Raw genomic sequence first — 8,977 nt, 5'->3', positions numbered from 1 at the left:
CTTTAATTTGTTTTGGGGCTTTTCTTTAAGACTTGCAGGTTTTAATGACGTTGAGTCCCCACTCGTGTTCCCAGAAAAACTTCTCCATGAATTTTCTAAAATTTTCTCGCTAAAATTATTTTTTAACTAGACCAAAACTTCTTTGGTTTAACTTTGATTAAAATGCTAGCTAGGAGAAAAATGTTTAAAAAAAGATAATAATTCAATAAGATCATTACTCCGTTTCAGTATTTTAATCATGATTTTTTTTCTTCTGAAAGTGATCATCTCAAAAGTTCATTTCAATTCTTATTTAAGAAAAAAATAAAGTAGCGTGTTAAAAAATATTAAAGTTTCATTCCCCTGCTAATTGAAGTTACGTTTTACATTTTGGAATTGAAATGAACTCCCAAATTTATGGAGTTTTCAGCAAACGAGGGAGCTGTCCCACCTCTCCCGAGATTCTCCCATGGGAAATGTACTCTTAGGCTGGACAGCCTTGCTGGTGAAATTGGTGTGAAAACGGTATCCAATCATGGTCACAGACTGGTAAGGTCTTAAAGGGTCTATATTGCACCCAAAAAGAAGGTGCAACCCTGAAGGAGATCCGGTTCCTCGCCAGTAAGGTCTGGCCCCAAAAATGAGACCTTGCTTTGTTTCCAGGGGTTTTTCCCCTTTTCCCATCCCTGCTGTTTTACTCTTCCTTTTCACCTCATCTTGAAGCTGTTTGTGCTGGAGAACGTGAGGTGGTCCACCCAGCTCTCCTTACCCCGCAGGAGCGTTGGAAAGAGGGAGACTGGCCATGGGGTGAAAATTTGATTTTCCTCCTTAGGTCCAAGAAAAGCAGCTTCTGTGGTTGATATCCCAGCTCTGAAATTGTGCTGGAGACAAAGCAGCTTTTTCTAAGGCTGACTCAAAAAAAAAAAAAGAGAGAGAGAGAACAGGGGAAAAAAAAAGATGTAATAATGTAGAAAATGTGGTATTTGCTGACTACCTCATGCTTGGGGAACGCTACTTTCCTTTTGTGTGCTGGCCATTATATCATCAAAGTTTGGCATGTTTTCCACCGCCTGCGGGATTTACCGACACAACAAGCCTGTACCTGGAGGCCTGAACCTTGCCTTAACTATTTAATGTTGTGCAATGATGAGGCCGTGTCTCTAGGCCCATTTACTCCACCAGATTAACACATCAGGCAAGAACACATACTTAGAGAGAAGTATATCCTGACAGATACAATCAAACACCGTTTAAATCAAGGGAGACGACTGTGACATTAATCTACCCTGGTATAACAGCCCATTTAAATGAGTAGGAGGAGGGAGGTGGTACAAGTGAGGATAGATGGTGTGTTTAAGTAGAGAAATGAAATCTGGAGAATGACTTCGGTGGAGATAGTTTTGATTGAAGTCGAGTAGTAAAATGAACAAGTGAGAGAGATAAATTTCCGTAAGCCGGAGACGCTCCAGGGTGAGAAACGCGTGTTCGTACCAGGGTTCTGTAACCTGCTCAGACCCACAGAGACCTGTGGTCTTGATACAGATAAATTAACCAACTGGAACAAAACGGCTCATATTCCTTGTGGAAGCCTAAAAAAATTGTTTTCTACCTTTTCGCAGAACAAATCATTCAGCGTGAGGTTGAGTTGGTAGATTAAGGCCAACCAGATTAGAAATAAGAGGATTTTTTTCAGGCTAGGGACCTAGTTTAGGTTGCCAGTTGCGAAGCAAGAGGAAAAAAAGGCAAGGCGGGTTCGTAGACAGGAGTGAATTGCTGAGGGCCTACGCAGAAGGTGAGAGTGAAAGAGGGTGCTGTCACTAATTAATTGGAACAGCAATACAAATAAAGGCGCTCAGGCAATGCAGACGTGCAGAGGCCTCGGTAACTGGCTTTGCGCGGTCTGTTGTATTTGAAAAAGGTCCTGGTTAGTGAAGGGGAATTTGGGGGGTATCAGCCAAAATCACAGCTCAGCGTCTGTGCTCCGAAGGCCCCGCTGGGGGTTGCAGGGAGCACGGGCTCTCCTCCTGAGCGAAGCCGCAAAGAATTGGTACGGAGCACTCTCGCTTGTACCCGGATCTATGGGCATGTTGCCTTAGCTTGGACTTGGGCAAAGTCTTTGTCATTTCGTTCTCATTCTTGGCGTGCAAATAGTTACTTACTTCATCCTGGAAGTGCATTTGGCTCCCTGGGTGACTTCAGTGGAAGAACCACCTGTAAACAGAACAGGTTAGCTCTGTCTCTGCCCTTTCCCCAGAGCTAAGGTTCCCGAAATGATGGCACTTCTGTTTTATTTTACATCTGACATACAGCCATGAGTTACTAACTATACTTACTTGGGAGGCTTGATGTGGTGCCTGCCCTCCTCCTGCCAGCCCTCTGCAGCGAAGAACCCAGGTCAACCAGGCTTTTAAGATGCCACACGGAGCACGAGTAGCTCTTCAAAGTTGCATAGGAAGCCAGGAGAGCTGTTCCAACTAAATGCCACTACAGGTTACGCAAAAAGAGGTTGGGATTGAAAGGTACTTGCTGTGCTGCTCTGGAATGGCTAATTAGCTGATGCAAATCCAGTCCAAAGTACTGTTAAGGAAATCCCAGCAGGGGACGTGAGTATTGTGTAAGTCTCACCAGGAAGAACGCTACGACTAGGCTGAACTTGCTAGACAGAAATATTAAAATTTTTATCATACGGCGACATAAATAATCCTGGGACTACAGCCTTTCTATTAAAACCTTTTCTTTTCAAGCTTAAAAATATATCCTGAAGATATAACTACAAACCACTATTACACCTCAAAGCTAATTTCTCGGGTCATCCAGAAATGAGCCAAGGAAAAGCTTTTTTTAATAAAGCCCCTTACAAATACAGATTTTTTTTTTTTTTTTGGTCCAACACTTTTTTTCTTTAAAGATCATTTTAGCCACCACCTTCCTTTTGACCTCAAAGAAGTTGGGGCATGAGGTTTACAGAGGGCAGCGCGTTGACGAGCAGCAGAGGAACCACACGTCCCGTCACATACCCCCAACCCCGTTCAATGGGATTCCTTAAAGCTGGACGCGGATGGGCCTTTCCTTTCTATATGGCTTTTCTGTTTCTCTCCTCACCATTTGAGGGCAAGGGCGCTGCGTTAGACAAACATATCTCGGTAGGTCTAGTCTCTTTATCGGTAGTTTTTTTCACTTAGATGCATGCTACTTTTTTTCTAACACAATGACTGTTTTGTCATGCTGAATAAGTTTTCCTGCTCTTCATCTTCCATTTGGGAACGTGGGCTAAACTTCAGAACAAAGGATATGATAAAAGACAGGCGTATGGCTTTCATTCGGAGGACAGGGAGCTTTTGAAGTACGCTCCTGAAGTCGGCAAACAAAAACTAGGCAGCAAAGAGAGCTGCCTGTTACAATGTGCTCAGAGATGAGACTAAACCCAAATGAAATACTACGCTTTTTAGTCACTGGTCCTGCTCCCCAGTGATGAAAGGGAGCTGATGACTTTCTCCTGAGTCAGAGCTTTCATTGCCCCTGAGAAAAGGAGGCATTGGTTATATAAATGGCAATTAATTGAAGTACCTCAGAGCCTGGGAAACTCCAGAGCAGCGAAACACAAGCCTTTGGAGGTGGCACACAGAAGCTATCAATCAGGAAAAGTATAACTTTTTTTTTTTCTCCCCTCTTCTAAGCGGCAGTTGTTCCTGCTAATATATTTATTTCTGAAATCCTGCATCCAGCCCCCGGAGGCTCAAAGATGATGTGCAATATCGTTACAAAACCAAACTCTCACATTTGAAATGCACGGAACATAATGAGGAAACCCTCATCAAACTAGAGCAACCACTCTTGCTATTTTGCCTGAAACTGTCTCTGTATCCCAGATGCGAGCTCTTCCCCACGCTCAGCCTCTACGCATGGGAGACCTGCTTTAGAGAATGACGTTCCCTACCATGGAGGGCAGAGCTATGAGAAGCCCTCGGGATATTGGAGCTGCTTCAGATTCCTCTCTCTACCGAGTTTGTTCAACCGTGCTCTATCTACCGTCTATACGATTCATTAATCTGTGATAGATTCGTAACTCCCAAATAGGAAATCCTGTTTTCGCCACGGGCTGTAGCAGAAGTGCACAGGGCCTTATTCTGCCATCGCTTGCGCTGGTAAATCCTGAGCGCAGCTCTGCCGGGCTGGCAAAGTCAAGGCGGGGAGGATCCGATTGGGCACAGATGGCTGGCAAAGCCACCCATCACCCTCATACCCAAGTCAGCCGCTACAACTATACAGGCAGACACGCGTATACTATACTTGGTCTCAATCCTTTTGTTTAATGGGATGAAAAATTACCAGCATCCAGGGAAAAGCATAGCTAAAGAGGAGCGAAGCAGTCCGTCTAGCGTTATTCTGCAGACATTGCTGCTTTAGCTTCGTTTTTCTTCATCCTTGCAGAACTCTCTCTTGTGAGCACGTCTTTTGTCTCGGTGGTGGCACTGGTGCCAGGCTCTGCTCTACCAAGGTGTCTCAGGAAGCCTTTCAGTACCTAAAGGGCTACAGGAGCGATGGGGAGGGACTCTTTATGGCGGAGTGGAGAATAGGATGAAGGGGAACAGTTTTAAACTGAAAGAGGGGAGATTTAGATTGGATATTGTGAAGAAATTCCTTCCTGTGAGGGTGGTGAGCCCCTGGCCCAGGTTGCCCAGAGAAGCTGTGGCTGCCCCATCCCTGGAGGGGTTCAAGGCCAGGTTGGACGGGGCTTGGAGCAACCTGGGCTGGTGGGAGGTGTCCCTGCCCAGGGCAGGGGCGTTGGAATGAGGTCATCTTTAATGTCCCTTCCAACCCAAATCATTCTACGATTCCGTCTCCACGCCGGGCAGCGCCAGGGCTCCTGGCTGGTTCTGGGGCAGGAGCAGCCCCTGCGCTTCCCCCGTGTTGCTGCACCACGGCAGTAATGGGACACGCAGACGCCACGTCTCTGCAGAAGTGCACGTGCTAATAAGGACTTTCACACAAACCAGACAGCCCGCCCTTCCTTCCTTTTAAAACTGGGAAGGTTGTTCCTTTTCAAAAGCAGTTCACAAATTAGTAGAAAAATACAAAGTAGTGATGGTTACCTCTTAAAGCTCGTCTGCCTAGGTTGGTAGATAAGACAAGTTATACTGAGGACGGGAGAAGCTCAGCTGCTTTATGAAAGCAGAATTACTGTACCAGAAGAAGGAGCTCTGTTTGTTGCATACAAATATTAGTATTGTGTTTAAAATCTTGGGAAAAAGCAGCCCTTATTGGAAATCCACCCACTATTAGTATCCCATAAACATAAAAGAATTGAGGATGAGCAATCCCTTGAGACGTGTCTTTAAGTCCTTTGCTTAACCCAGTTGCTCCAAACAAAGCAGATTTATTTGTACTAAATCTGAAGGTTGCAATCAAGTGTGGTGTGGCTTTTTTTTCTTTTTTTCTGGTGAGGGTTTTGATAGAAGGTCAAACTCCATCAGTACTGTGGCTGCAGTCTGCAGCACAGGCGGCCCGGAATTTTGGCTTCCTCGGGAAAATCTCAATAGGTTTGGGTTTCTGCACCCCCAGTCTTGAAACTGTATCTCTACCAGAGGGTGGAAACCCGTTGATTTCAGCGGGGTACCAGCAGTGCATGTGTGGTTTTGGTGTATTTCTCTTTGTATTAGCAGACGACCCTCAGAATTTTAGGAGCTCTTTATCAGCAAAAGCCCCACGCATTCACATGTCAGTTTTTTCCCCCTCTGTCTGGATCTCACCTCGTTAATCTGGGCCTTGCGATCATTTTATCTGGCTGCGGTGACTTTGCTGGCTGCAGTGACTCCAGTTGATATTTTGCGAACAGACCACCCAGCTGCGCTTGGGTATCGTCTTCCACGCGTACGCCGCAGCTTGTGCTTACGGTATCTGACGTGACGGCGTTTCACTTTGCTTGGATCGTATGGTCTTCTCCTCTATTGCTTCTTGGCGTTTTTTTCCTCTTTATGATTTTCTGAAGCCAGCTGCGCCAGAATCTCTCTCCATCCACCTTCTTAACAGGAAAGGGCTCGTAGCCGAATAGCGCGTATTTAAGGTTCGCTTTCCATAAACGTTCCTCAGGATTCTTTGGCAACCCGTGCAGTCAAAAAAAAACAATTACGCCAACAAACCTGTTTTGAGAATAGCTGTAGAAATTTGCATTCTGTCCCAGTTTCTGACACAGACTTCCTTTCTGAGGATGGAAAATTGCTCAGTTCTTATCTGTCTCAATTCTTCGACTCCAAGGCAGGAATAATAACATTTTCTTTCCCCGGTGCTTTCTCTGTATATTTAGATTAGAAGCATAAAAGGGACAATGGCTGCTTGATTATGTTCTAGGGTAGCTGCTCACTCACTGAATCGCTTATCTTGGTTATTATTAATATACGTAAAAATAACTCTTTCAGATACATAGGAAAATGAGTTTAAAATTGGAACTGATATTGATTTTCAGTATTTTCCAAAGTCTAATTAGTAACAAATGCGGGCATTCCTTCCTTCCTGGTGTTTGTATGGTTGTGCTACTTTGCCGGGTCACGTTAATCCTGGTGCTGAGTCGCTGCGTGTGGCACGCGTGTCCTCCACGAGTTTTTCCTAGGCTGTGCCTGACACGGTGCAGTGCCCGGGAGCCCTCAAGCCTGCAAATGAACAAGACCTTTCTGGTTTGTCAACACAGCTTTTACGTCATTTTATGGCTCCGTAGAAAGGGGTTTTTGCCGTAACTTACAGTTATAGTTGCAGACTGGGCTAGTGGGTAGTCTGTCGTTCCTCGAGAGTATTTCCACACTGCTCACGGTTCTGGTTTGCTTTGATATTTATGCGTCCTGAATAGTGAGAACAGCTGGTTGGGAGGCTGTATTTCCTCCCGGCAGAAAAAAAAAAAAAAAAGAAAAAAGAAAAAAAGAAAGAAGAGTGAACTCTTCGTTTAAGAAAAAAATAAAAATCTTCACCAGCATGTTCTCCGAAAAAAATCTCAATTTTTATATTCAAAAGAAGTTATTCGTCATCTGAAACGGAATGATTTCCAACTTAAATGTGGTGTTTGGTTTTTTTTGGTGGAAATGTCTGCTTTCATAGAAAAAGTCATTTTCCTTCAGAAAGTCAGTGTGGCCGTTTCAGTAACAGTGAACACATCGCACGCCCGGGAGTGGTTTTGTCACGTATCCGTAATGCTGTTAGTACAGCCGGGGCTCTGGGGCGCTTGGAATCGCTCCGCTGCCAAATATTGTCGGGGGAGCGCGGGGGAGGAAGAACATCCAGTTCTCCGGTAGTTTTCAATACTTTTTCATCTCAAGAAATACGTGGGGTATTGGGAATTGTAAAAGTGGTCAGCAGGCCTCTTAGCCCAAGATTCATACTTTTAGTTTCTGTGTTATCGGGAGGAGAGTGTTTTGTGTCTGAAGCAGTTCAGATGAGTACTCAATTCTCCTCTGGTTTTGAAAGGGTGGCTAGCGGCCACTTAGTCTCCTTTATTCCTGTTAGCCATCTGCAGTGTATCTCATTTGCTGGGTTTCTAAGATACTTGCTTTGTTTTTAACAAGCGTTGAGGTATAGGTTAACTGGTGTCTTTATAGAGTACCTGCCTACGATCTGCTGAGCTAAAATTTGTGGCTCGGCTGTCTCTTTTCTCTTCATATCATAAGCAATTCACCATTTTTATGATCTTACCCCTACCCTGACCCTAAGGGGAAAAAAAAAAAAGTCCGTAGATCACCTTGGAGTCTGCGCCGTGTGCCTGGCAAGGTACTTTTCCTGCTAATTACGAGAGCTGTTAATTCTGTTGGCAGGTTGGACAGTTGAGAGATAGTGGCTATAAATGTCCATTTCCTACTGGTGGAGTGAAGAGGTAAAAGCAGGATTGTAAAAGGATGAGAAGCAATTTGGAAAGCGTTTCTGCTTTTCTCACTGTAAGGTTGCAAGATTTCAGCAATATTCCGTTTCCAAAGGAGGGATCGGCTCCGATTTACTGAGTACCCCTGCAGGGAGAGTGACCTGCCTGGCGAGGGGCTCGCTGCGGTTTCGACAAGTCATTTACCGAGATATTACTTCAAAAACACTGCACGGCAACTTACAGCAGAGGGATGGTAACAACCCGGCAGCTCCGTGCAAACAAGAGTCGCTGCACGGTTATCTCGTGGCAATGCTGCTGCTTTATCTCCTGGTAACATGACAAATAATTTTAGCCAGCGCTGCACGTGGTGAATTTAATCCAAGGCTACCTACACGCTAGACATTAAATTCTAGGTTTGACTGAAATACCTTTGCCCCTGCAGGTTGCTTAACAGAAATCATAGAACCATAGACTGCGTTGGGTTGGAAGGGACCTCTCAAGGCCATCTAGTCCCACCCCCCTGCAGCGAGCAGGGACATCTTCGACTAGATCAGGTTGCTCAGAGCCTCATCCAGCCTGGCCTTGAATGTCTCCAGGGATGGGGCCTCCACCCCCTCTCTGGACAAACCTGTTCCATCTTGGTGTCCAGACACCCTGGGGTATTTTATGCTAGGAATCGTCGGCATGAACAAAGTCGTCTTCTATTGCTGTGGTCTCTGTTGTCATACACTCAGCCCCTTACCTTTTCACGGTTTCCACATCTGGTCTCAGTGTCTTACTTTACATCTCATGTGCATGAAGATGTAATGGTGCAGTAGGATTAAGTAGAACTGCTCACCTATCTGTCATAAGCATGGATATTTGTTAAAGAAAAAGGAAGTCCTCTCTTACCTCTTCCAAAACCCCAGTACCTTGGGCTAAAGTAGTCTGTAAAGACAGTTTGCCTGAACCTCTTGTCACTAGAGCGTTTTAGGAATACTCAATAGCGTCTCTGCTCGTCTTTTATAAGAAAATGGAAAAGCGTTAACATCTACACACGTATATTCCCTGTGTTGGGAAGCTGTGGATTTTTGCTATGCCAAGATCTGAAACAGCTTTGGATACGCTTTGCAAAGTCCAAGGATATCTACTGGTTTCCCAGTTCTGCAGGAGGTTGGT

The 8,977-nt window shown here is 45.0% G+C and overlaps 1 long non-coding RNA gene across 1 annotated transcript; it reads right to left on the bottom strand.

The window, feature by feature from the left end:
• Nucleotides 1-592: 592 nt before the first annotated feature.
• Nucleotides 593-2,396, bottom strand: LOC134517245 (uncharacterized). Its single transcript, XR_010071571.1, has 3 exons — nucleotides 2,313-2,396; nucleotides 2,139-2,190; nucleotides 593-887 (listed from the first exon to the last, which is right to left on the bottom strand). It is a non-coding gene; the product is annotated as an uncharacterized LOC134517245 (long non-coding RNA).
• Nucleotides 2,397-8,977: the final 6,581 nt, after the last annotated feature.

Source organism: Chroicocephalus ridibundus, chromosome 6, assembly GCF_963924245.1.
Source record: "Chroicocephalus ridibundus chromosome 6, bChrRid1.1, whole genome shotgun sequence".
Classification (NCBI taxonomy): domain Eukaryota; kingdom Metazoa; phylum Chordata; class Aves; order Charadriiformes; family Laridae; genus Chroicocephalus; species Chroicocephalus ridibundus.
This window is presented reverse-complemented; position numbering and strand designations above follow the sequence as displayed.